Source organism: Marmota monax, unplaced genomic scaffold (assembly GCF_021218885.2).
Source record: "Marmota monax isolate L192 unplaced genomic scaffold, Marmota_monax_Labrador192_F-V1.1 WCK01_AAM20220418_F8-fsc00005, whole genome shotgun sequence".
In the NCBI taxonomy this organism is placed as follows: domain Eukaryota; kingdom Metazoa; phylum Chordata; class Mammalia; order Rodentia; family Sciuridae; genus Marmota; species Marmota monax.
In genome coordinates this window covers 15,797,675-15,824,274 of record NW_026692254.1, presented here as the reverse complement: position 1 = coordinate 15,824,274, position 26,600 = coordinate 15,797,675, and the positions used below count along the sequence as shown (strand labels likewise).

At 33.0% G+C, this 26,600-nt stretch overlaps 1 protein-coding gene across 11 annotated transcripts in view; it reads left to right on the top strand.

Annotated features, from left to right (window-relative positions):
- The window catches only part of Mef2a (myocyte enhancer factor 2A), a 154,532-nt gene that overhangs the window by 16,324 nt on the left and 111,608 nt on the right, over positions 1-26,600 (top strand). The window contains exon 2 of one of the 11 annotated variants that reach the window (XM_058576832.1): positions 14,948-15,030. The exons of the other annotated variants lie outside the window; for them this stretch is intronic. The gene's annotated coding sequence lies outside the window, so the exon portion shown is untranslated. The remainder of the gene's footprint in view (positions 1-14,947; positions 15,031-26,600) is intronic. 11 annotated transcript variants of the gene reach the window in all.

The window sequence follows — 26,600 nt, the reverse complement described above, 5'->3', positions numbered from 1 at the left end:
GGGGTAAGGAAGAGTCCATTAACTTAGATTCTCAGTGCAGTAAAGCTTTTAGTTAGGACAAGACTTAGGCAGTCAACTTCTACTTAGGCAGTCAATTTACACTGGTGAACTAGAGATTCCGAAAAGTATCTTGGACTGGGAGAAATAAGTTAAATTTAAATGCTCTTCATTTTCATAGCATTCAAATGCTGGTTCTGGGTTATTGTTAGAGTCTTAATGCTTTTTTCCTGAAAAGTGAGGTTATTAATTTAAAATTTGGGGTCTGTTATATAAATTGGAAATGGGTGGTTTTATTAATAATGTGAAGTTTTCTGAAGAGGTGACTTCTAAATTCATGAATGGATTTATTGTTAAGTTCTTTGGAAATCAAATTATATTACCTCTTTCCATTCTTTTTTCTGTTCTTTTTTGATTTTCTCAGTTTTATTTTATGGTCTTGACAATTGTCCATCTCTTCCAAGAAATGATAGGTGTGATGCTGTTCTTTGACTCTGTATTAATTTTGTTTAATAAGATGTCCCTAAATCTGTTTATGATAGCTAGAGTTAATTGGTTCTGTCTTTTATGCTTTTTTCCCCTGTTTTTTAAACATGAGGAATTATGCATAAAATTTCTTTATGATTGGTTTTTAGAATTTAGTTACATAAAATATTTATTACCTTTGAACTCTTTCCCTAGATTTTTTTTAATAGCTCTGTTTATTTAGCTTTTTCTTTTTTATGTAGTACTGGGGAACGAACCCAGTGCCTCACGCATGAGAGACAAGCACTCTACCACTATATACCAGTTGTTGATGGATCTTTATTTATTTCTATGTGGTGCTGAGAAGCGAACCCAGTGTGTCACGCATGCTAGGCAGGCACACTACCAAAGAGCCACAACCCCAGCCCCCTTTCCCTAGATTTAACAAGGTTTTCTTCACTGTTTTTATGTTGGAGTAGAAATTGACTTGTTTCATTAGTCATTATACATTTTTTTTTTGAAAAAATATCAACCAAAATTACAGGGCATATTGACTTTAAATATCAGAATTCTTTTGTAATATAAATTAAAACCTTTTGCTACTAATGATATATCTTTGGAATTATCCACATGGCTTTCTAATGGTGTTCAAATGCAGTCAGTTTCGATTTCCGTTTGTCTATCATTGGAACCTCACTTATGAGCTTTCATTTCTTTTGCATAGTTTACACAAGTCTTAAATAATGACAGAGTTTTTAGACTTTCATCTCCTCACTTTAATGAACATAATGATGGATTGGGGAGTTCAGGCAAGGAAGAGTTCAGAGGTAAACAGGGTATGCTCCTTGGAAGAATTCATATTTGAAGTCAGATATCAGACATGGAAAAAATACTACACATAGAACAATTGGAGCAAAATAACTAAAACAGGAAAATCAGATATGTGTATAGGCCACGGTTTGGCTAGATTTGAGGTTTTTGGAAATAGTCATTGGTAAGGTGATAAAGAGATCTTGATGCCAGATTGTAGATTTTTTAAATATTTTTTGTGGGGGAGGTGGGTACCAGGGATTGAACTCTGGTACTTGACCACTGAGCCACATCCTCAGCCCTATTTTGTATTTTATTCAGACATAAGGTCTCAGTGAGTTGCTTAGTGCCTTGCTTTTGCTGAGTCTTGCTTTGAACTCTTGATCCTCCCTGCCTTAGCCTTCTAAGATGCTGGGATTACAGGCGTGCGTCATTGAACCCGGCTCAGATTATAGATTATCTTGAACATTGAGCAGTTTGTACTTTGTTCTTCAGGTGAAGAAGAGCCATGGAAAGTTTTTAAGCTTGGAAGTGGCCGTAGCCGTCTTTAGTCTGTCCACATAATATAATAATAATGTGTATGTCCTTTTTAAAAAAATTAATAGATTTTGGTTCCTTAAAGAATAGTGCCTAGGACCACTTTTCACTAAGCAAGTGCTAAGCTTATTTTTTTAATTTGATAGTTTAAAGGGAATTGATGAGAATATATATGGATAAAGATATTAAGATTGTCCTTTTTTCATTCTTCCTGTATCCCAGTTTCTTCTTGCTCACCTTTCCCAAGCCAGACCAAACACTGTTGTCTGTGATGAACTGATTCCTTCCAGAAAGTTTTTCTACTTTAAAATCCTATAGTATTTTGTTTTCTGTCTTACTATATTCATCAAGTTTGATCTTCTACCAAGGTAGTAGATGTATACTACTCACATTGCATTTATAAAATGTCTTATTTCTTGGATTTTTTTTCATGTAGATTCCCAGTAAATTTATAGTAATTTAATCAAATTGCTGACTTACAAATGTCTGTGATTTTTGCATTTTATAAAGTTGTTATTGATGTAGGATTTGGACTCAGTTAAGATTTTGAAATGATGACTTTTAAAGTCATTTCTGTTCTACTGATGTAAATCAGTAGTTTTCAAACATTTTTCTTCCTAATATGGGATTCTCTAAGGTGAAATGTTGACTCACATGAACTTTTATAATAGGGAAGTAAAGCAATACAGTAATTTATAATTACCACAACTCTCCTAGGGCATGTGGTAGATGTAACAGGTAGAAAATAATGTGTTATTCTGTGGGCAAGTACTTATATATCTCAGTTTTCTTTCACTGAAGAAAGCATATTGGAATATAAGCAAAGAGGATGCTATAAAGATAATCTTCACAGCCACATCAATGTTTATATCAGCTCAATTAACAGTAGATAAGCTGTAAAGCCAACCAAGTGCCCTTCAACAGATGAATGGATAAAGAAAATGTAGTATATGTACACAAAGGAGTATTACTCAGCCATTAAGAAGAATGACTTTATGATATTTTCCAGTAAATGGGATGGACTGGAGACTATCATACCGTGTTATCATGCTAAGTGAAATAAGCCAGTCCCCAAAAGCCAAAGGTTGAATGTTTTTGTTGATATGTGGAAGCTAACCTACAATAAGGGAGGAAAGGGGAAGAATAGAAATTCAGTAGACAAAGGGGAATGAAGTGAAAGGAGGTAGGATAGGATTAGGATAGGAATAGGAAAGACAGTGGAATGAATCTGAAATAATTTCTCTATGTACATATATGAATTTATCAGTGAATCCCACCATCATGTACACCCACAAGAATAGGGTCCTAATTAGAATAAGATATATTCCATGCTTTTATAATTACATCATAATGGATTCTACTGTTATATATAACTAAAAGAATCAATAAAATAAGATAATCTGAAGTCACTATCTTTTAAGATTCAAATCTATAACTTCAGAGATCCCAGATTTCTTGAGAGAACTCCCAAGTTGTTCTGATGTGCATCTTTCAAGATAGCTTTAAGAACTTTCACAATTGTTATTTTCCACCAGTTAAGTGTTTTCGTTATGTGTTTTAAATTGGCAGTTTGTAGTTCAGATTTTACTCCTGATCTGAGGTTTTTTCCAGTTCTAAATTTTAGGAAATTGGTGAATGTTATGAATAGAGTAGCCAAACTTTTTCTAGATTCTGGCTAAAAGTCATGTTAACATAGAAGTCTGTCTGATAGACTTTGACAGTTTACCATATTGTTTAACTTAAGTGATGTGTGTTTGGCCCTTATGTTAAGTCCATAGTGTTACATTTCAAAGTGTACCAATTTTTAAACTATGTGTGTGTGTGTGTGTGGGGGGGTGGTAGTTGGGGGCACTAAAGGGGATAGATTTCTCTAATGTTAGCTCAGAAGGTTGCACCCATAAGGTTGCTTTGAATGACAGACCAAATGGAATTTTAGCATCTGAGAAGGCATATCTTTCACTTAAAGGATTAGAACATCATCAACATGCAGTAAATTTGTGAAAACTTTAAATATGGTTGCTGATTATAGATTTGGGGTAGGAATGATAAATTATTTGGGAGAATAAAGTAAGTATTATTAATTTACCTAAAGTGCCTAGTTAACCTGTGGCATAACACCGGATATGAGTATCACTGGGCGGGGGGGGGGGTGTGTGTGTTAGATATCATAAGGAAATGTTATTGTAGAAAAGAAAATCTAAATACTTTCTGAGGTTTTAATTTAGATAAAAGCTAGAAATGAATATATCTGTAAAAACTTGTGTACCAGTGATTTTAGCAGCATTTTTTATAATAGGCAAAAAGTAGAAACAATCCAGATGTCCCTTGATTGCTGAAGGAAAAAGTGAAATGTTTTACTCCCATATTATTTGGCAATACAAGGAAGTTAAGTATGGATACATCTGCAACATGGTCGAATGTTAAAAATATGATGTTAAGTGAAAGAAGCGAGTCACAAAAGAACCACTATTGTGTAATTCCAGTTCTATGAAATGCTGGGAATAGGCAAATCTATACAGACAGAAAGTTGGTGCCCCACCGCATAGGGCTGAGGAGTAAGGGCTTTTAGGGTAGAGGTGGGATATGAAGAGTGACTGTTAATGGGTACTTGAGTTTCTTTATATGAGTATGGAAATGTACTGGAATTGGGTGGTGGGGATGGTGGCATATTCTGAGAAAATAAAAAAATAACATGTAAGTGTATACTTTGGGTGAGTTGTATGGTATATGAATTATATCTCTTACTTTTGGGGAGGCTCTTGGATAGTTTGGGTAGTATAGATGGAAGTAGAAGGGGATGGGGGAAAATGGGCATTCCTTGGCATTATATCATAATATCGAATTATGACATAAATGCTATTCTACACTACTTTCTCTCTCCATTAGCTAAGAATATAATAGGTTGTGTTTTAGTGGAGATTTTATTTTTTATTTTTTTATTCATTTAAAATTTTTTTTTTTCGTTGTAAATGGCTTGCTTATTTATTTATTTATTTATTTATGGTGCTGAGGATAGAACTCAGGACCTCACACATGCCAGGCAAGTGCTCTACCACTGAACCACAACTCCAGCCCTTAGTTGAGATTTTGTAAGAACCCATCTTTTATTTTACGTAGCATTGGGGCTAGAATTATACATTATTCTAGTTGATAGAATTAACCTTGCCTATTCTCTTAACCTTTGTATTTTTTTGTTTTAAATTAAAGTGTTTTCCTGTTTCCAAGGTTATGCGTAATTTTGTTTTATTCATCTGTCCATTCTGTACCCTGCTTTGCTTTTTGCTCACACCTATTGAAATTTGTGGTTTTTTCTTTTTACTTCCTGCATTGGAACAATTCTTAGTTTAATGTGTATGTCCAGTCACTTGTTTCTTAAATCCTTGCTTCTGTGAAACTTTATTGACTTAGAGATATTTCTTTTTATGGACCTTGGTGTTATTTATTTTTTTTTTAAATTCTAGCATCAGATATTTAATGATTCCAAATATATTGGCAAATGTCTAGTTTGGCTTTTGTTGTAATACTTGTCTTTCCAATATTTTGAACAAAATGATGACTTTTTATAGGGATGCAGTTAAGAAATAGGCTTCCAATGGCATTCTACATCTTTGAATTTGTCCAATTTCTGTTTACTTATGGGAGTGCCTATTCTTCCACAGGTAATTAGAATGGTAACTATGATTAAAAAAAACAGCCACAGTGATTAGCAGGCACTTAAGAGTTTTTACCATATGCAAGTCCCTATACTAAAGACATTACATCCTTATTTAATCCTCACTACTAAACTTATGAGTTATAGAAACCATTACCGTACTACTTTTTAGATGAGGAAACAACTCAAAAGATAGTGTTGGTTGTTCTTAGTCTTTGTGAGATCAGAAAAACCCTTTAATTAGACACAGCTTTTCAGCACAATGTTGCTGCAGTTTATCCATGTTTATATTTATAAGTAATTTGTTTCATTTTACTATTGATCTGTGTTTCATATGTGTTTGTATTGCATTTTTCTTTGTTTATTTTTCTTTGATGGATATTTTGATTGTCTTCAGTTTGAAGCTGTTGTGAATAAAACTAGAAACATTTGAGTACAAACCTTTGTGTGGACATATGTTCTCATTTTTCTTGGGTAAATACCAAAAAGTAAGATTGCTGGGTCACATGGTAAGCGTGTTTTACTTTGTAAGAAACTATGTGATTGTTTTCCAAAGTAGTTGTGTGATTTTACAGTCTCACCAACAATGAATAAGAGTTCTGGTTTCTCCATAGCTTTGCCAACACTTTGTATTGTCAGCTTTTTCAGTTTAGCCATTTTAGTGGGCAGATAGTTGCATCTTATTATAGTTTCAATTTACAGTTCTTTTTTTTAATACCTTTATTTTGTTTATTTATTTTTATGTGGTTCTGAGTATCGAACCCAGGGCCTTGCCCGTGCTAGACAAGCGCTCTACCCCTGAGGCACAATCCCAGCCCTCAAATTACAATTCTTTAATGATTAATGGTATTAAACATTTTTCATTTACTTATACGTCTCCATGTTTTCTTTGGTGAAATGTCTATTCATATCTTTTGCCCATTTTTAATTGAATTGTTTGCCCTTCTTCTTGCACTGTGATCTTTATAGTCTGGATAGAAGTCTTTTTTATTCTCTTCATTGTGTTGTGGATATTTTAATCACCTGATGGTATCTTTCAAAGTGGAATGTTTTCAGTTTTCAGTGTCGTTTGTTGTTTTTTCGTATACACTTGCATATTTGTTCTCATGTGGTTGGTTGTAGTGTTCAGGTATGAAGAATCAGTTTATAGTGTTGTTTAGGGCTTATATGTTTTCACTGATTTTTCTGTCTACTCATTTTATCAGTTATTGTGAAGGAATGTTGAATGTTACAGCTGTTGTAGATTTGTGTATTTCTTCTTTAGTTCTGCTAATGTTTGCTTCATGTATTTTGAAACTCTAGTATTGACTGCATAAACTTGTAGAATTATTTTGTAATTTTAGTAAATTGAAACTGTAAGCATTATCAAATGTCTTTTTACTCCTGATGATATTCCTTCTTCTGAAATCTACTTTTTATATTATTAATAAAGGTACCCCATTTCTCTTAACATCAATATTTGAAGACATGTACTTTTCTATTTTATTTTCAACCTAATTGTATTTCTATATTTATAGTGGATATTGTGTGGACAACACTCAATTGGGTCTTGCTTTTTAAAATCCAGTCTATCTCTGCTTTTAATCTTATTTGACAGTCTGTACCTTTTAATTGAGATGTTTAGACCATGTATATTTATACTAATTATTGATATAGTTGGGTTTAAGTATTGCCACTATTGTTTTCTATAGGTTCCACCTACTTTGTGTTTCCTTTTTCTTTTTATTTAAAAAATATGCATTCCACTTTGTTTTTCTTTATTAGTCTTTTAATTTTTTAAATTTTAATTTTAGTTAATAATTAACAATTTAATTTTAATTTGTTATATATGACAATATAATTCTTTATTTATATTATACATATAAAGCACAATTTTTCATCTCTCTGGTTGTACATAAAGTAGAGTCATATCCTTCGTGTCTTTATACTTGTACTTAGGGTAATGATGACCATCTCATTCCACTGTCTTTCCTACTTTGTCTTTTTAGTGGTTGCTGCAGCCTTTTATAGCATACTTCTTGAATTTGTCACATTTTACACCTCTGACCACTGTCTCCTATTAGTAACATCTTACAGTGATATAGTACTTTGATAACAATTGGTGAACATTATTACTCATTTCTACTGTAGGGTTCAGTCTGTATTGTACAGTTCTGCTACTGGGTTTTTTTTTTTTTGTTTGTTTGTTTTTATTCCTAAAGAACCTCCATTTTTCCTGTAGGGCAGGCCTGGTTTTGACAGTTCATCTCTGCTTTTGTCTGTTTAAAATATTCTTATTTCCCTTTCATCAGTAAAGGATATTTTTGCTTTATGTAGATTTTAGTTGACAGTTTTTTTTCTTTGTAGTACTTTACCTATGTTATTCATTTGTTTAAACTTGTTAGCATTATTTATTTATTTAATTGTTCTAATCAATTATATGTGACAGCAGAATGCTCTTCAATTCATTGTACACATATGGAGCAGAATTTTTCACTTCTCTGGTTGTACCCAAAGTAGGGTCACACCATTTGTGCAATCATACATGTACCAAGGATAATAATGACCATCTCATTTCACCACCTTTTCTACCCCATGCCCCTTCCCCCCACCCTTTGCCCCATCCAGAGGTCCTCCACTCATCCTAATCCCCCCTCCCCCATATGGATTAGAATCCTCTTATCAGAGAAAACGTTCATTCTGCCTTTGGTTTTTTGGGATTGGCTTACTTTGCTTTGGCATTACTTTTTACAAGAAGTCTGTGATAATTTTTAACTGTTTTAGGTGTAATATATTCTCCCACCACCTGTTAGCTGCTATAAAATTTTTCTCCATATCTATTTTATCAGTTCATTTTGTGCCTTATTGTAGTTTCTTTGTGCTTAATCTACTTTACGTTCATTGAGTTTCTTGAATAAGTGGATTCAGTTTTCCCTCAGCTTCAGAAATCCTTTTGTCACTATATCTTCAGATATAGTTTTCTGTCTCTCCTTCCTTCTGGGACCACAGTTATACCTCTTTAATTTTTATTTTTTAACTGCCCTTGGAATTTTCAGTTTTTTTGATACTCTTCTTTCTTCTTCTCTTTGCTTCCTATTTTTAAATCTTCAATTTAGTGATCTTTTTCCCTATATTGTTTAACCTGCTGTTAAGTCCATCCAGTTTATTTTTTAATTTGAGATATTGCCCTCTCATCTTTAGAAAAATCCATTTGATTCTTCTCAAAATCATCTATCTTTTTGTTCCTGTTTGTTTTTAAATCTTTTAATATGCTTGTGATATTTTCAGCTTTATGTCTTTAAAGATATCATCAGTTGGGGCTGGGGATGTGGCTCAAGTGGTAGCCCGCTCGCCTGGCATGCGTGCGGCCCGGGTTCGATCCTCAGCACCACATACAAACAAAGATATTGTGTCCGCCGAAAACTAAAAAAAAAATAAATATTAAAATTCTCTCTCTCTCTCTCTCTCTCTCTCTCTTAAAAAAAAAAAAGAAAAGATATCATCAGTTACTTTCTTTCTGGGTTTCTTGTCAAATATTTACCCAGGTCTGAGTTACACATTTCTTCATTATGTTCAGTAAGTTTTGATTAACTTCTAGATATTCACTACATGATTGTCTGAATTTTATTGATTTTTGTCTTAAGAGATTTTAATTTTGCTTTTGGAGACTGTTAAATTTAAAATATTGAGCCAGTTAGACTTGTTTTCAAATGTTATTCTGTGAGGTCTAGTGTAACTTTTACCATAGGCCCAGTAATTCACCCTAAAAAGGAATGATTTTGCTTCAGTTTCCATGGGGACTTTCTCCCTTCTGGTCAGAACTTGAACATATCCCCCATTCTTAATGTAATCATTGAGAATATTTGAGCATGCTGCTCTTTGGTCAGTGTTCTTTGCTTAGCCTTGTAGAGTTTCATTTTATTCGTGCATAGCTTCACATTCATTGAAAAACTGTAAAACTGTGTTGTCAGGTATGGTAGCCATTAGGTATATGTGGCTCAGTGCTTGAATTACAGTATTTCTGGGTTTAAATGTTATTTAAGTGTGAAGTACAATTTCAACTTCAGGGACTTAGTATAGGAAAAAAAAAATCTCAATTTTTTAAACTTATCAATTATATCTGAAATGATGTTATTAGTATATTGGATTGAATACATTATATTAAAGTTAATTTCACCTGCTGCATTTTGCTTTTCAAATGTGATTTCTAGGACATTTCAAATTACATTTTTGGCTTGTTTTTTTTACTTTTTGGGCAGTGATATCCTCTGCAGATTTCAGGAGCACTCTATCTCCTGAGCTCTGTCGTCTTTGTTATTCCGCCCTGCATGTTCCTGTTATATCAGTATCCCTAAATTTTCATCTCTATATCTTCTACTCCAAGAGCCCTCCATATTCTCCCCGGTTTCTGTTCTCTGCACCACCATCCTGATGGTGCATCCCAAGCATTTGTAGGGGACACTTTTTCTTTTCCCAGGTATTACAGTGCTGAGCTATTCATTGTTCAATGTTTTAACATTATAATTTTATATGTGGCTCAGTTTTCTAGTTGAGTTCAGTGGGAGAATATGTCTGGTACCAATTAGTACATTATGGCTGGTAGTTAAAATCTTTCTAAGGCATGAGTTAGTTGGGTGTCCATATGAACCGACTCTTATTTGAATAAAAAATACCATTGCTCTTAAGCATGTTCTGATTACAAATGAAATTCATAATTAAGCAAATATATATTATTTTGTGTATGAATTATGCATGTGTCTTTTTGCTTATTTTTTTTTTACCCAGTTTTATTTTTGACTTTTGAATTGTTTTAATTTGGACTGACTTTTCTGCATGTTTTCATATGGAAATTTGTTTTCTTTTGCATTGCATTGTGCCCAGGACAGTGGTGTCCAGTGAGATTTTGATAATTACCAACTATGAGATAGGTTTGAGTGTTTAAAGTACCATAGGCTGATGTGGTCGTTTTACTTAACCTTTCTTACTAATGTGAATAATTGGAAGCCGACTAACTTGTACCACAGTATAAAACATTTAACTATTTTTGCAATAATAATGCATTCAGAGGTCTCATTTCTTTCATAGTATCTTCTATTTAAACACATTTTAAGTGACTTTTTGTTTAAGGTAGGGAAAAATGTGTTTTTCTTGCTCTTATTACCTTATTACATTATTATTACTATTATTATTATTATTATTATTATTATTATTATTATTACCTCATTACTCACCACACAGTACTTAAACTCTGGTCACCAAAATGTTTGTGAGAATTTTTTCCCCCCACACACTGTGCAAATCTCCAGTGGAAACCATGTGCTGTCCTTTACTTTCTTTTTATTTTTTTTTAATATTTTAGTTGTAGTTTGACACAATACCTTTATTTATTTATTAATTTTTATGTGGTGCTGAGGATCGAACCCAGGGCCTTGCATGTGCTAGGTGAACGCTCCACTGCTGAGCCACAACCACGACCCTAGTTTAATTCTTATACTATCTCGAGAGGGCATCAGCACCACAGTTTTTGGGCTCAGTCCCATAAGACTTCTGATACTAATTGCAAGTCCCAGGTTGTAATCTATACTTCTGACCAACTGATTATAAATCAGAGGTTCCCACAACCCTCTCTCTGGGTTTAATTAATTTGCTAGAACAGCTCGCAGAAGGCAGGGAAACACATGTTTACTCATTTATCATAAAGATTGAATACTCCTTATCTGTTAAGCATGGAACCAAGATTGTTTCAAATTTTAGATTTTTTTTTTCAAATTTTGGAATATTTGCATTTACATAATGAGATCTTAGGAATGGAATCCAAGTCTAAGTTCAGAATTCATTTTTGTTTCATGTACACCTCATACACATAGCCTGAAGGTGATTTTATCCAGTATTTTGTGTGTGCTTGTGTTTTGATTTTCATCCATCACAAGAGATGAGGTATGGAATTTTCTACTTGTGGGGTAATGGCTGGTTCTAAAAATGTTTCTGATTTTGGATTTTCGAATTAGGGATGCTCAGCCTATAAAGGATGTTGTTAAGGATTTTACAAAGGATACAGATTAACAGCCAGATAGAAGAGATGCATAGGGCAATGAATGTGGGAAGGAGTTTAGCACTTTGTTCTGAAATGCTACCTGTGGGGCATCCCCATGTGTTTATTATGTCCTCCAAATCTTTTCCTTTTGGTTTTTAAGGGTGCCTCCATTACCATAATTGACGAGATCTTTGGCCATAGTGATCAACTTAACCTCTAGCACTTCTTCCTAGCCCAGAGAGTTTGCAGCTGAAAGTCTAAACCTTAGTCTTTCTTGTGACCAGTGCATATCATGAAGCTATCTAGGAACCCTAGTCAAAATAATTTCAGTAGCATACAAAAGACATGATTATTACTCCAGAGATTCCAAGGGATTTATGGATCCTGTACCAGAAACCAGGGGCAGAGACCACATACATATATTTCTTGTGTATCACAATATCCCACTTATCCATGATATTGTCTTTGTTTTTAGTCCTGGTAATTGTCTCATAGAAACAAAATATATTTTAAAAGGTATTGAGAAATTTGCAGTATTTATAAATATTTTTGTTGATAGCAGTTACCTATTTGTCATGGTATCTGTCATCTATAATTTTTGATGTGCAGTATGTATCTGAAGCTACTAAAATTGGTTTTCTGAGACAGATTTGTTTGGCTATTTTTTAAATTTATTGCTGTAGTAGGTATTCATTTTTACTTGTTTGGTTTATTCAACAAAAGTATTAACTGAATTGTGATTATATATCAGTTAATGCCTAAATTTTAACCCTAGCTTTGCCACTTCACTAGTTTAGTGACTTGCAAAGTCATTTCATTATTTCAGTTTCTGTTTGAAGATAATAATGCAACAGTAGATTTGGTTTTGGACTTATATCAGTAAATATATGTAAAACAATTAGTATACTGATTTATCATAACATAATACCTACATATTACTGATGCTTTTGCAGTTGTTATTGCATTAGGCCTTCCCTGGATACTTTTTCTGTAATTTTAATATCCTTCCTCTGTCAGTTCTTCCTTTCCTGCTTTTTTTATTTTTATTTTTTGATATTTATTAAGAACTATATGTGTGTGTGTGTGTGTGTGTGTGTGTGTGTGTGTATTCGTATTCTATATTTGTCATTTACCTTGTATTACAGTGCTCCCCCACTAGAGTGTAAACTTCATGAGGTCAGCTATAGGGGTAGGAATGTCTTCCTAGCAACTAGAAAAATGCCTGGAGGGGCTGGGGATGTGGCTCAAGCGGTAGTGCGCTTGCCTGGTATGCGTGGGCACTGGGTTTGATCCTCAGCACCACATTAAAAAAATAAAATGAAGATGTTATGTCCACCGAAAACTAAAAAATAAATATTAAAAAATTCTTTCTTTCTCTCTCTCTTAAAAAAAATAGCCTGGAATCTGTTAGATTATCAGTAAATATAGTCTGAATGAATTACAGTGAAATGTGTACTACATATTAAGGATATAAAAATGAACAAAATACAAAGTTACCTTTTTAAATAAAAAGCATATATAGTATAATAGAGAAAGCTCACACTTGCAAAACTAACTGTAAAAATTTTGCCCCCTGGAAGTGATGATGACAGTAAATGTTTCCTGGGGTTGGCTTCATAGAAGATGCCATTGAACTGGACCTTTGACCCATTTTAGAGATAAAGGGGAAGTTAATTTCCAGGTAGAGATAAAAATTTAAAGTCTGGCTTCTAGTCCAGGTTAAGGACAGTTTAGATTAATGGATAGTAGAGGGTGAGAAGGGATAGCAACTAGAAGCCTCTTGCTTTTGGATAGACAGAAGCAATGATATTTTTCAGTTATATGAAATTTTATGATAATTGGCTACAGCATTAATATTTTAGTTTGGTGTTAGTTTTTGAAAGTGGCAGTGTGTTTCATTATTATAAAAGAACCTTTAAAACTTGATTTTTAATGTTTTCCTTTTAGAAACTATTGGAGAACTTTATATGAAGCACAAATAATCAATAACAGTACATTTATTAAATAAGGAAAAAATTTTGATGTAAGAATGTGTACCATAATGTTTCAACATTAAATTTGCATTAATAATAGAAGAAATTACTAAACTTTAATTTCCATGGTGACATTCAAAGCTGGTTACAAAGCTCATAGATATTAAAATAATAATTTAACTTTATAGATTGAGAACTCATGAATAGTAGTATCACCTTGATACTATTGGACTTGAAATTATTGGACTTAGTTAATAACTTGCATTATTAACTAACTTAGTTAAGTTAGTTAATAATGCAACTAAGTTTGAGGAATTTTTCATTTTCTGCATTTCAGTATAACATTGGCTCTTTGAAGCGAGCTCCTTTTACCTTGGGAAAAATAAAAGGGAGACTTATTTTGGTACCTTTTAAATTTTGAGTTTTTATTACTTAATTTGTTAATATAAAAAGAATACTTGGCAATTTTTCCCCTCTGGAGGACATGTTGCTTTTCAAATAAAAACAAAATTGAAGTATTGTAATAGTTAAGACTGTTGAAACATTTTTAATACTGGTGTTTCTGTGCAGAAATTATCCATTTTCATTTGATAAAGCAGATTTACTTGAGGTTGCTTGAATTATCCAATCATGTAATTCTTCATTATTGCATTAGCATCATAATAATGGTCCTGGTCAACCAGGGTGAAAAGAAAAGGTATTTTCTACCATTGTTTTCTTTTCTACCCAAATGCCTTGCTACTCTCTCCAAGTAAGAATGTAGCAGGACTGGGTTATTCTTTATGCATCTTGCTTCACAACTGTTACTTTATTGAGCATTGAACTGAGTTATTGAGAGAGCAGTTTTCTACTTTGGTCACTTTTTTGTTTATTATTTTAAATTCATTTTACCCTGTGGAATATGATATGTCAAGAAATTTGTAATGTTTTAAACAACCCACAATAAAAAATTAAAAAAAAAAATTCATTTTGCCCTTTGAAAGATAGGTAGTCAAAAGTAAAAGTATACACTTTGTGCTAGAATCGGAGACATTTACGGTGATACAAATCACTGATTTAGTGATAGTTTTCTAAATGTTATGTAACACAGTGAACATTTTTAACTAAAACTAGTTTAAAATTTTTATCACAACTGATAAGTGCAGTAGGCTGTACACACACCGTATAGATAATAAAAGCCTATCATATGATCTGATGGATAGGAGAATGGGAACTAAGGAGCTAATTTTTGAATATTGCAATACAGATAATATTACTAAACATTTGAGTATTACTTCCTTAAAAATGGATTAGTGACATTAGAAGCACTCATTTGGCTAGCATTGTATTGTATTAGCCAAATAAAACAAATGATTTTAACTAATTTAATTTTCTGTCATTCAGCATGGATTTGTGTAACTGTCTGCCTGGAGTGGTGTTGTGTGCTAGAATTTTATCATAATGAAACATATATTTAATTATTTTTTAGAGTCAAGAGTAATAATCCATATTTTTTTTAAGGAATTGCATTTTGTGAAAAAGGAACAAAGAATTTTCTGCAAGGATCATATTTAAGAAGACCATTTGTTGACACTTCATTTCTAGTAAGACAGTTTTCCTTTTTCTGTGTTATGAAATAAACACAATGGAAACTTTAAAAAAAATCAGGCTGTTTTTGTGAGGTTGGATGGATGTCATTTTAGAGGTTATTTTGGGGATTAATGTAGATCAATTAAGGAAGTTGGTAAAGTCCAGTGGAAACGTATAATCTCAACTTTGCATAATGGCAGTTTCTTGTTTGCTTTGTCTGACACAACTAATCCCAAACTGTATTTTTAAAAAATCTTTTATGCTTCCATATTCTATATTAATCTTTATTTTAAAAAAACAGGAAGAAAATCTAAAGTAGGTCATCCATATTTACTCTGACAATAAATAGGAGGAAGGGAGGGTTAGAGCATGTGAGTTATATAATCTAAGGAAAGATTTTCAAGTGGAAGATGGAAGTGGACAACACAACCTTATCTCAGAAGTGGTGGGAGGAAGGGTTGAAAACAAGTTTTAGGGACTCTTTTGAAAATGTGGACATTTTATATAATTTTGAATTTGTTGCCTTAAATCCTGACCCATATTGCTCTGGAGTAGGTTATTTTGATTAAAAAGACTATGTTGACCTAGGTAAATGTTCACAGTATGTCCATAAGATGGGTACTTTTCCAGAATTTTCTGAGTGAAACTTCATCTGAATTCTGCCTTTTATTTAAAAAGGAAAAGAAATGAATTATATTACTACTAGATTATTTTAAAACAGGTAATTTTGAAATATGTTAGGGGGATATTCTTCAGTGTGTTAAGATATGTTAACATTTACATTTTAAATATTAGATAACATTGATTGAACGTATGATATTTCAGTAAAAAATTTGGGACAGGTATCAGACTTTTTGTTTTTCATTTCAAGAAGCTTTTGCTATTTAATGATCTGTGTGTGTGTATATATATATATATATATATATATATACACACACACACACACACACACATATATAGACATACTGTATATACACACACATATATGTATTCATACATGCCATGTCTGCATGTATAAATATGAATGACTATATATACAGTCAAATACAGATGTGTATGAGGTCATACATATATTTAAAAATTGAATCATATATACTAAATGTGTAGATAATCCTATATGTATGCAAATATCAAACTAAGATTACATGGACATTATAGTAATGTTCCATTTGCTAGGATACAATAGCCTCTGTAGAGAAAATTTAGCCAATCTCCATGTTTCTAGTTCCAACAGTTGATTCTTCAGCCTTGCTTCAGTATTTTTCCATTTTCCCATAGGGCCTTTCTCTGGCCTCCAGTTATAGTGAATGAAACATAAAGGACAAAGACCCAACTAGACGTTAATTAACATCTGAGGCTAACTTTTACTTCGATAATGTAGAAATCTTGTTCCTGATTCAGCCAAGCCAAATATGCTCCATAATTTTCAACTTCTGACATTTCACTCTTGATTTATCTTCTTCCTGGAATGCCTTCCACATCCATTTTTCTTGTGTTAAAATTCTACCTGTTTTTCAAAGTCTTTCTCAAGTGACACCTCTACACAGTTGCCTTTTCTGTCTTAATCCTGTGGCTTCTTTTTGCATCTCTTTTATAAAGGTTGTCATAGTTGGAGGTGTCCATGGTTTCTCAGTTTGCTTTACCTTCTTTTCTACAACCTTGGTAAGAGCACCTCGGTTGCTACAGCATCATCAGCTTAACTGAGGGGAGAACACAGCCACCATATTCCAGGGATGGATTTTTTTTATGTGCAATTATTACTTGTTGTGTTGAGTCTTTAGTGAAAAAATGAGATTAGGAAAAATAATTACCAAGGAGAGAGATAGAAAGAATTTCAAGATCCAGGTGAGATGAGACCTGCCTGAAGATGGTACCAGAGGCAGTACATGATTTTTTTTTTTTTTAATTTTGGTATATAAAAAAGTGGAAACAGCAGACGGGGTGACTAGCAGGAAATAGATGAACAGGGGCTTCCCAGCTTCTGAAAAACCAGAAAGGAGAAAGAGATCATCATTTGAAATACCAATTTAACAAGCACTTATGACAGTGCTTATTCTTCATGGCAGACTTTCTGTGGCTCTGTGTGTTTTACTTGAAATATTAAGTACTTGTTTAGGAGCTGCTCAAGTATTTCTTGGATGGAAAATGCTTATTTCTTTGAAAGAAATTCATGTTGACTAGAGAGCTGCAGATTAGGGAAGTTCCCTATAATTCTTTCCCAATTTGGAGTAGAAATTGGAGGTTTGTCACAGGGATTGGATAATCTTTGTTTTCTTTCCTTCCGTTGTATCTATTATATTTAGATCTGTTGGACTATTACTTTGGGCTGTTATGTTTAGGTTTATAATCCATTTGTTAGTTGCTTTTTGAATATAGTGTAAGGTAAAGATTGACTTTACTTTTTTGAATATGGGTATCAGACAGTTCCAGCACCTTTCTTTAAAAGACCATATTTTCCTGTTTAATTACTTTGCCACCTTTTTGAAATCAGTTGACCATTATATGTGGATCTATTTCTGGACTCTGTTCTTCTAGTAGAACATAAGGATGTTCTCTTTATGACAACCCTATACTTTCTTGCTCACTGCAGCTTTATAGTAAATGTTATTTATTTATTTATTGGTTTTATAGTAAATCTTAAAATTAGGTAATGTAAATCATCCATCTTTATTCTTCAGTTTTAAAGTTGTTTTGTCTGTTATTCTTACAGTTTTCTCCTATGTAATTATAAAATTAATTAGCTTGTCAATTTCTACAAAAAAGCCTAATAGGATTTTGATTATGAATGCTTTTATTCCCTAGGAATTAATGTGGGGAGAATTGACTTAAGGATATTAAATCTTCCATTGAAGAACTTGGTATTTCTTTCAGTTGAGTCTTCTTTACTTTTTCTCATCAGTATTCTTGAAAAGGTTTACATTGAAAAGGTCTTAACACCTGTTTTTTTAAAACTCATCTCTAATTTGTTTTATATTTTATTATTATAAATGATAATTTTAAAATATTGGTTTCTGAGCATTTTTTTGCTAGTATACAGAAAGATAATTGGTTCTTGTTTAGAACTTTGTAATTTCTGATTCTGCTAAATCATTATTAATGCTAGTGGCCTTTTTGTAGATTCCTTCAGATATTCTGTGTAGTTCTTCTCTGCTATAAATAAAGACTACTTCACTTCCTCCTTTTTAATTTATGTCCCTTTTGGTTCTTTTGCTTGCTTTATTATACTGGCTAGTATTCTCAGTGCAGTTTTGAATAGAAGTAGTAAAAGGTCATATGCTTCTCTTAGTCCTTGTCTTATGTGGAAAACTTCATTTTTCTAAAAATCAGCTTTTGCTGAGTTCTTTTTCCTTTTTTTGTGAACAGGTGTTGGATTTTTAAAAAATGTTTGTTCTGCATCTATTGAGAGCATCATATGTTTTATTTAGTTGTCTGTTAATGTGGTCCATTACATTGATTGATTGATTTGGGAATATTGAGCCAACTAATCATTTCTGAGAGAATTACTACTTGGTCGTGATGTCTTACCTTCTAGGTTCATTTGCTAAAATTTGGTTGACTTTTTTTTTCATTTGTGTTTATAGAAAATATTGGCATTAGTTTGTAGTTTTTTTGTATTGTTTGTGTATAGTTTTTATATTGGCATTGTTGATCTTATAAAAGTGATTTGGAAGGACTTCTTTTTTTTTGGAACTATTCTCATGAAACTATTTCTTCTTTAAGTATTTGGTAGAATTCACCATTGAAGACCTCTGGTCCTGGAGTTTATTTGTTGAGAAGTTTTAAATTATGTGTTCATTTCCTTAATTGATAGAGGACTATTCATATATATATATTATTTCTTCTTGAATAAGCTTTTGTTGTTTATGTCTTTCAAGGAAGGAATTTGCCCATTTTATGTCAGTTGTTTAAATTATTGACATAAAATTGTATATTATAATTCCTGGTCTTTTAATGTTTAAAAGATCTGTGCTTATAGCCCCTCTTTTTTTTTTTTTCCTGAAATTTAGGAGCAAATAAATGCTTTTTCTAAAGGAGCACTTAGTTTTGGATTGTCCTTTGTCTGCATTCTATTTGGTTTATGTTCATTTACATCGAGTTAAAAGAGTTTTAAAATTTCCAATGTGAGCTTTTTATTTGACTTATTTAATTTCCAAATATTTGCTTTATGTTTTAGATATATTTCTTTTATAGGTTTCTTTTAATTCTGTTGTGGCCCAGGAACATACTTTGTATGATGTAAATTCTTGTGAACTTCTTGAAATTTATTAGAAGGCATAGAAAAACATGGTTGGTTTTAGAGAATGTTTTATATGCACTTAAGATAAATGTATTGAATGGCAGTTTCTAAAAATTTAGGTCAAATTGATAGTACTCTTTTAAGACTTCTCCATGTCTTTTGATTTTCTAGTTGTTCTCAATAATTGCTAAGAAGTGTTGAAGTCTTCAGCATTAATTAAGGATATATCTGTTTTCTTTCTTCATATATTTTGAAGTTCCATTATTAGGTGCTTGCATATTTAGTGCTTTTATGTTTTAATTCATTGGGTCCTCTATCATGAAATGCCTTTTTTTAAATCTCTAGTATGTTGTGAAATAGTTTCTGAAATAATTTACATAATTAACAGAAAATCTGATAATTTTTGTTATATAAATGTAAGTTTTCTATTTTCTTTGGTTGTTCTTAATACTTTTTATATTATTGGGTTTTACTCATTTAATTATGATGTACCTTGAATGGTTTTCTTTGAAATAATCCTGCTTAGATTTTTTTTGTGTCAATTTTTTAAACTAGGAAATATGGTGGCTACTTTTTCTTAAATGTTCCACTTATTCTTGATTTTTGTTTTATTTTCCCTATATTTTCAGATGTTAATACATTTCATGTTGTCTTTTTTGGCACTGACATTCTACCCTCTCTGCCTCTCTTTTTTTTCTCTCTATGCTTTATTTGAATTGTTAATAATATTATCATGTCTCCAAGATTACTTTTTTTTTCTGCAATGTATTATCTGTTTAAATCCCATCCGTGGTGTTTTTAAACAATTATTACAGAAAATCATTTTTCTTCTTTGTAGGTTTTATTTCTTTCGTTTCCTCTGATGTTCTTATTTTCTTTTACCTTCTTAATCATACTAAATTTCTTCATAATTGTTGTTTTAATGGCTTTGTATTAATTCCACTAAATTTTTGTTATTTCTGCATCTTATAATGATTGGCTTGTTGTGGGTCACATTTTCTTGCTTCTTTTGATTTCCTGTCTCTTTTGTTTGGATGCTGGATATCGTAGTTTCACATTGTGAAGGATTTGTGTATGTATGGAGGTGGTGTGTTTATTATAGTGTTGGACTTTTGCTTTTGTACAAATATATTGTATCAGGTGAATTGTTTTGAGGTATTTTTGTTTAAGTATCAACAATAATTAATTCCATGAGATAGTGTCACAAGGATGAACAAAAGGAAAAAGGCGTGGAAAAAGGGTCCATGGAGATACGAATACTTGTTATGACAAAAATTATGCTTTAGAATATTGGGGGAAGAATTATTCAATAAATGAAACAAAAAAATTTGATTACCTAGTATGAAAATATATGATTTATGTTCCATACCATATGCAAAAAATCAATGAAAGATTGGTTTGTTCATTTCAACACAAAAGACAAAACTATAGAATTGTTAAAAGCTAATATATGAGAACATGTTCATGATCTTTGCACAAAAATTGTTTTTAAATTTTTTTATTTGTTCCTTTTAGTTATACTTGACAGCAAAGTCAATTTTGACATTTATACAAACATGCAATATATCTTATTCTAATTAGGATCTCAGTCTTGTGGATGTACATGATGTAGAGATTCTCTGTAGTGTATTTGTATATGTACATAGGAAATTTATGTCCAGTTCATTCTTCTTTATTATTCCTGTCTCCCTTCCCTTCCTTTCCCTTTGTCTAATCCACTGAACATCTACTCTCCCCCCACTACCCCCATTGTGTGTTAGCATTCATATATCAGAAATTCAACCTTTGGTTTGTTTGGGATTGGCTTATTTCACTTAGCACGATAGTCTCCAGATCCATCTATTTACCTGCAAATGCCACAATTTCATTCTTCTTTATGGCTGAGTAATATTCCACTGTGTATACTTGCCACATTTTCTTTATCCATTCGTCTGTTGAAGGGCCCCTAGGTTGATTCCATAGTTTATAGCTACTGAGAATTAAGCTAGATAAGCACTGATGTTGCTGTGTCACTATAGTATGCTGATTTTAAGTCCTCTGTGTATAAACTGAGGACTGGGATAACTGGGTCAAATGGTGGTTTCATTCCAGGTTTTCCTAGGAATCTCCATACCACTTTCCATAATGGTTGTACCAATTTGCAGTCCCACCTGCAATATATGAGGGTTCCCTTTTCCCACACACCCTCCTCAACATTTATTGTTACCTGTATCCTTGATTGTTGCCATTCTGACTGCAGTGGCTTGAAATCTAAGTGTAGCTTAATTTATATTCCTCTAGTTGCTAGAGATGTTGAACATTTTTTCATACCTTGCTGACCGTTTGTATTTCTTCTTATGAGATGTGTCTGTTTAGTTCTTTAGCTCATTTATTGATTAGGCTTTTTTATTTTTATTTTTTGGTGTTAAGCTTTCTAAGTTCTTTGTATATTCTGGAAATTAACACTTTATGGTGTGGGTGGCAGATTTCCCTCCTGTTCTGTAGGCTATCTCTTCATACCCTTGATTGTTTCCTTAAGCAAGATATCTTAAGAAATCAAATTGATAATATTAAAATTTCTTAAATTTGACTGCCTTAAAATAAATAAATTTTGTTCTTGCAAAGTCATCATTAAGAATAAGGAGGCAGGGCTGGCGCTGTAGCTTAGTGGCAGAGTATTTGTCTGGCATGTATGAGGCACTGGTTCGATCCTTAGCACCACATTAAAAATAATAATAATAAAATAAAGACATTCTGTGTCTACAACTATAAAAAATAAAAAAAAATAGGAAGCGAACTATCGTAAAGATATTTTTATTTAATGGACAAGAAGAAAGTATCAGAAGACTCAGAGAACTTCTGCAAATCAATGTGACAAAAACAAATAAGTAGAAAAATGAGCAAGAGACATGAAAAAAGGTGCGTGATTGTTAGGGTCTGTAAACAAGTCAGGATGGTGCCTGGCATTTTGCCAGGGGGAGTGGTTTGTGAAGTAACGCCAAAGAGCCATTAAGTGTGGAGATTCCTTATTGGTTGACTGCTGTATCTAGTTTATGTTAATTAAGATAAGCTGTGTGGAATGTATATACAGCCCTCCTGTCCTACAATAAACAACTCCCACTCCTGCTGTATCAATGTACACAAGTTGCTCGTCACCCCCCCGGTTAGTTTGCTGCAGCAGGACTGTGGCACGTGATAATAAAAGAAATCTGAATATTTAAGGGACATTTAAAAAGGTGCTTTAACTTTACTAATAATCTGAGACATAAAACTGCAAAGAGACTCCACCAGAAGCCCACCAAAGTGGCTAAAATTTAGATGTAATGGGTAGTACAGTTTTGGAAAGGACATTGGGTTGTGGGAACTCATCAAACACTGCTGGAATGTGTATTATTATACCCACTTTAGGTAATAATTTGACACATACTTTCTGACCAGTAATTTCTTTCCATGGGTGTACATATACTAAGAGATATGTTAAGTAATATTTTTTTATTGGTTATTCAAAACATTACAAAACTCTTGACATGTCATATTTCATACATTCGATTCAAGTGGGTTATGAACTCCCTTTTTTACCCCAAATACAGATTGCAGAATCACATCGATTACACATCCACATTTTTACATTATGCCATATTAGTAACTGTTGTATTCTGCTACCTTTCCTATCCTCTACTATCCCCCCTCCCCTCCCCTCCCATCATCTCTCTCTACCCCATCTGTTGTAATTTAATTCTTTCCCTTGTTTTTTTTTTCCCTTCCCCCTCACAACCTCTTATGTAATTTTGTATAACAGTGAGGGTCTCCTTCCATTTCCATGCAATTTCCCTTTTCTCTCCCTTTCCCTCCCACCTCGTGTCTCTGTTTAATGTTAATCTTTTCCTCCTGCTCTTCCTCCCTTCTCTGTTCTTAGTTGCTCTCATTATATCAAAGAAGACATTTGGCATTTGTTTTTTAGGGATTGGCTAGCTTCACTTAGTATAATCTGCTCTAATGCCATCCATTTCCCTGCAAATTCCATGATTTTGTCATTTTTTAGTGCTGCGTAACACTCCATTGTGTATAAATGCCACATTCTTTTTTTTTCCATTCATCTATTGAAGGGCATCTGGGTTGGTTCCACAGTCTAGCTATTGTGAATTGTGCTGCTATGAACATCGATGTGGCAGTATCCCTGTAGTACGCTCTTTTATGGTCTTCAGGGAATAGTCCGAGAAGGGCAATAGCTGGGTCAAATGGTGGTTCCATTCCCAGCTTTCCCAGGAATCTCCATATTGCTTTCCAAATTGGCCGTACCAATTTGCAGTCCCACCAGCAATGTACAAGAGTACCCTTTTCCCCACATCTCCAGCACTTGTTGTTTGACTTCATAATGGCTGCTAATCTTACTGGAGTGAGATGGTATCTTAGGGTGGTTTTGATTTGCATTTCTCTGACTGCTAGAGATGGTGAGCATTTTTTCATGTATTTGTTGATTGATTGTATGTCGTCCTCTGAGAAGTGTCTGTTCAGGTCTTTGGCCCATTTGTTGATTGGGTTATTTGTTATCTTATTGTTTAATTTTTTGAGTTCTTTGTATACTCTGGATATTAGGGCTCTATCTGAAGTGTGAGGGGTAAAAATTTGTTCCCAGGATGTAGGCTCCCTATTTACCTCTCTTATTGTTTCTCTTGCTGAGAAAAAACTTTTTAGTTTGAGTAAGTCCCATTTGTTGATTCTAGTTATTAACTCTTTTTTTTTTTTTTTTTAGTTATTAACTCTTGTGCTATGGGTGTCCTATTAAGGAATTTGGAGCCCGACCCCACAATATGTAGATTGGAGCCATCTTTTTCTTCTATCAGGCGCAGAGTCTCTGATTTGATACCAAGCTCTTTGATCCATTTTGGGTTAACTTTTGTGCATGGCGAGAGGAGGTGATTCAGTTTCATTTTGTTGCATATGGATTTCCAGTTTTCCCAGCACCATTTGTTGAAGATGCTATCCTTCCTCCATTGCATGCTTTTAGCCCCTTTATCAAATATAAGATAGTTGTAGTTTTGTGGATTGGTTTCTATGTCCTCTATTCTGTACCATTGGTCCACCCGCCTGTTTTGGTACCAGTACCATGCTGTTTTTGTTACTATTGCTCTGTAGTACAGTTTGAAATCTGGTATCGCTATACCTCCTGATTCACACTTCCTGCTTAGAATTGCTTTTGCTATTCTGGGTCTTTTGTTTTTCCATATGAATTTCATGATTGCTTTATCTATTTCTACAAGAAATGCCGTTGGGATTTTGATTGGCATTGCATTAAACCTATAGAGAACTTTGGGTAATATCGCCATTTTGATGATGTTAGTTCTTCCTATCCATGAACAGGGTATATTTTTCCATCTTCTAAGGTCTTCTTCTATTTTTCTCTTTAGGGTTCTGTAGTTTTCATTGTATAAATCTTTCACCTCTTTTGTTAGGTTGATTCCCAAGTATTTTACTTTTTTGAGGATATTGTGAATGTTGTGGTTGTCCTCATTTCCATTTCAGAAGATTTGTCGCTGATATACAGGAATGCCTTTGATTTATGCGTGTTGATTTTATATCCTATCACTTTGCTGAATTTACTTATTAGCTCTAGTAGTTTCTTTGTAGACCCTTTTGGGTCTGTTAGATATAATATCATATCATCTGCAAATAGTGATAATTTAAGTTCTTCTTTTCCTATTTTTATGTCTTTAATTTCTTTTGTCTGTCTAATTGCTCTGGGTATTATTTCGGGGACTAAATTGAATAGAAGTGGTGACAGACGGCATCCCTGTCTTGTTCCAGATTTTAGAGGGAATGCCTTCAGTTTTTCTCCATTCAGAATGACGCTAGCCTGAGGCTTAGCATATATAGCTTTTACAATGTTGAGGTAAGTTCCTGTTATCCCTAGTTTTTCTAGTGCTGAACTTTGTCGAATGCTTTTTCTGCATCTATCGAGATGATCATGTGGTTCTTATGGTTAAGTCTATTGATGTGGTGAATAACATTTATTGATTTCCGTATATTGAACCAGCCTTGCATCCCAGGGATGAATCCTACTTGATCATGGTGCACAATTTTTTTGATATGCTTTTGTATTCGATTCGCCAGGATTTTTGCATCTATGTTCATTAGAGATATTGGTCTGTAGTTTTCATTCTTTGAAGTGTCTTTGTCTGGTTTCAGGATCAGGGTGATGTTGGCCTCATAGAATGAATTTGGAAAGCTCCTTCTTTTTCTGTTTCTTGAAATAACTTGAAAAGTATTGGTATTAATTCTTCTTTGAAGGTTTTGTAAAACTCTGCTGTATATCCATCCGGTCCAGGGCTTTTCTTGGTTGGTAGTCTTTTGATGGCTTCTTCTATTTCCTCCTTTGTTATTGGTCTGTTTAAATTGTGTGTATCTTCCTGACTCAATCTGGGCAAATCATATGACTTAAAAAATTTATCGATATCTTCGCTATCTTCTATTTTATTGGAATATAGGGTTTCAAAATAATTTCTAATTATCTTCTGTATTTCTGTGGTGTCCGTTGTGATATTGCCTTTTTCATCCCATATGTTAGTAATTTGAGCTCTCTCTCTTCTTCTCTTCGTTAGCATGGCTAAGGGTCTGTCAATCTTATTTATTTTTTCAAGGAACCAACTTTTAGTTTTATCAATTATTTCAATGGTTTTTTTTTTGTTTGTTTCAATTTTGTTGATTTCCGCTCTGATTTTAATTATTTCTTGCCTTCTACTACATTTGCTGTTGTTTTGCTCTTCCTTTTCTAGGGTTTTGAGATGAAGTGTGAGTTCATTTATTTGTTGTTATTTTTTTCTTTTTTTGAGGAATGAACTCCAGGAAATGAATTTCCCTCTTAAAACTGCTTTCATTGTGTCCCATAGATTCCGATATGTTGTGTCTGTATTTTCATTTATCTCCAAGAATTTTTTGACTTCCTCCTTTATGTCTTCTGTAACCCATTGATCATTCAGTAACATATTGTTCATTTTCCAGGTGATGCCGGATTTTTCCGTCCTTCTTTTGTCATTGATTTCCAGTTTCATTCCATTATGATCAGATAAGATGCATGGTATTATCTCCACACCTTTATATTTACTAAGAGTTGCCCTATGGCATATTATATGGTCTGTCTTTGAGAAGGATCCATGTGCTACTGAGAAGAATGTGTATCCACTTGATGATGGTTGATATATTCTATATATGTCGGTTAAGTCTAGGTTATTTTTTTTTTTTAATTTTTTATTGTGGGTTGTTCAAAACATTACAAATTTCTTGACATATCATATTCCACACTTTGATTCAAGTGGGTTATGAACTCCCACCTTCACCCCATACACAGATTGCAGAATCACATCAGTTACA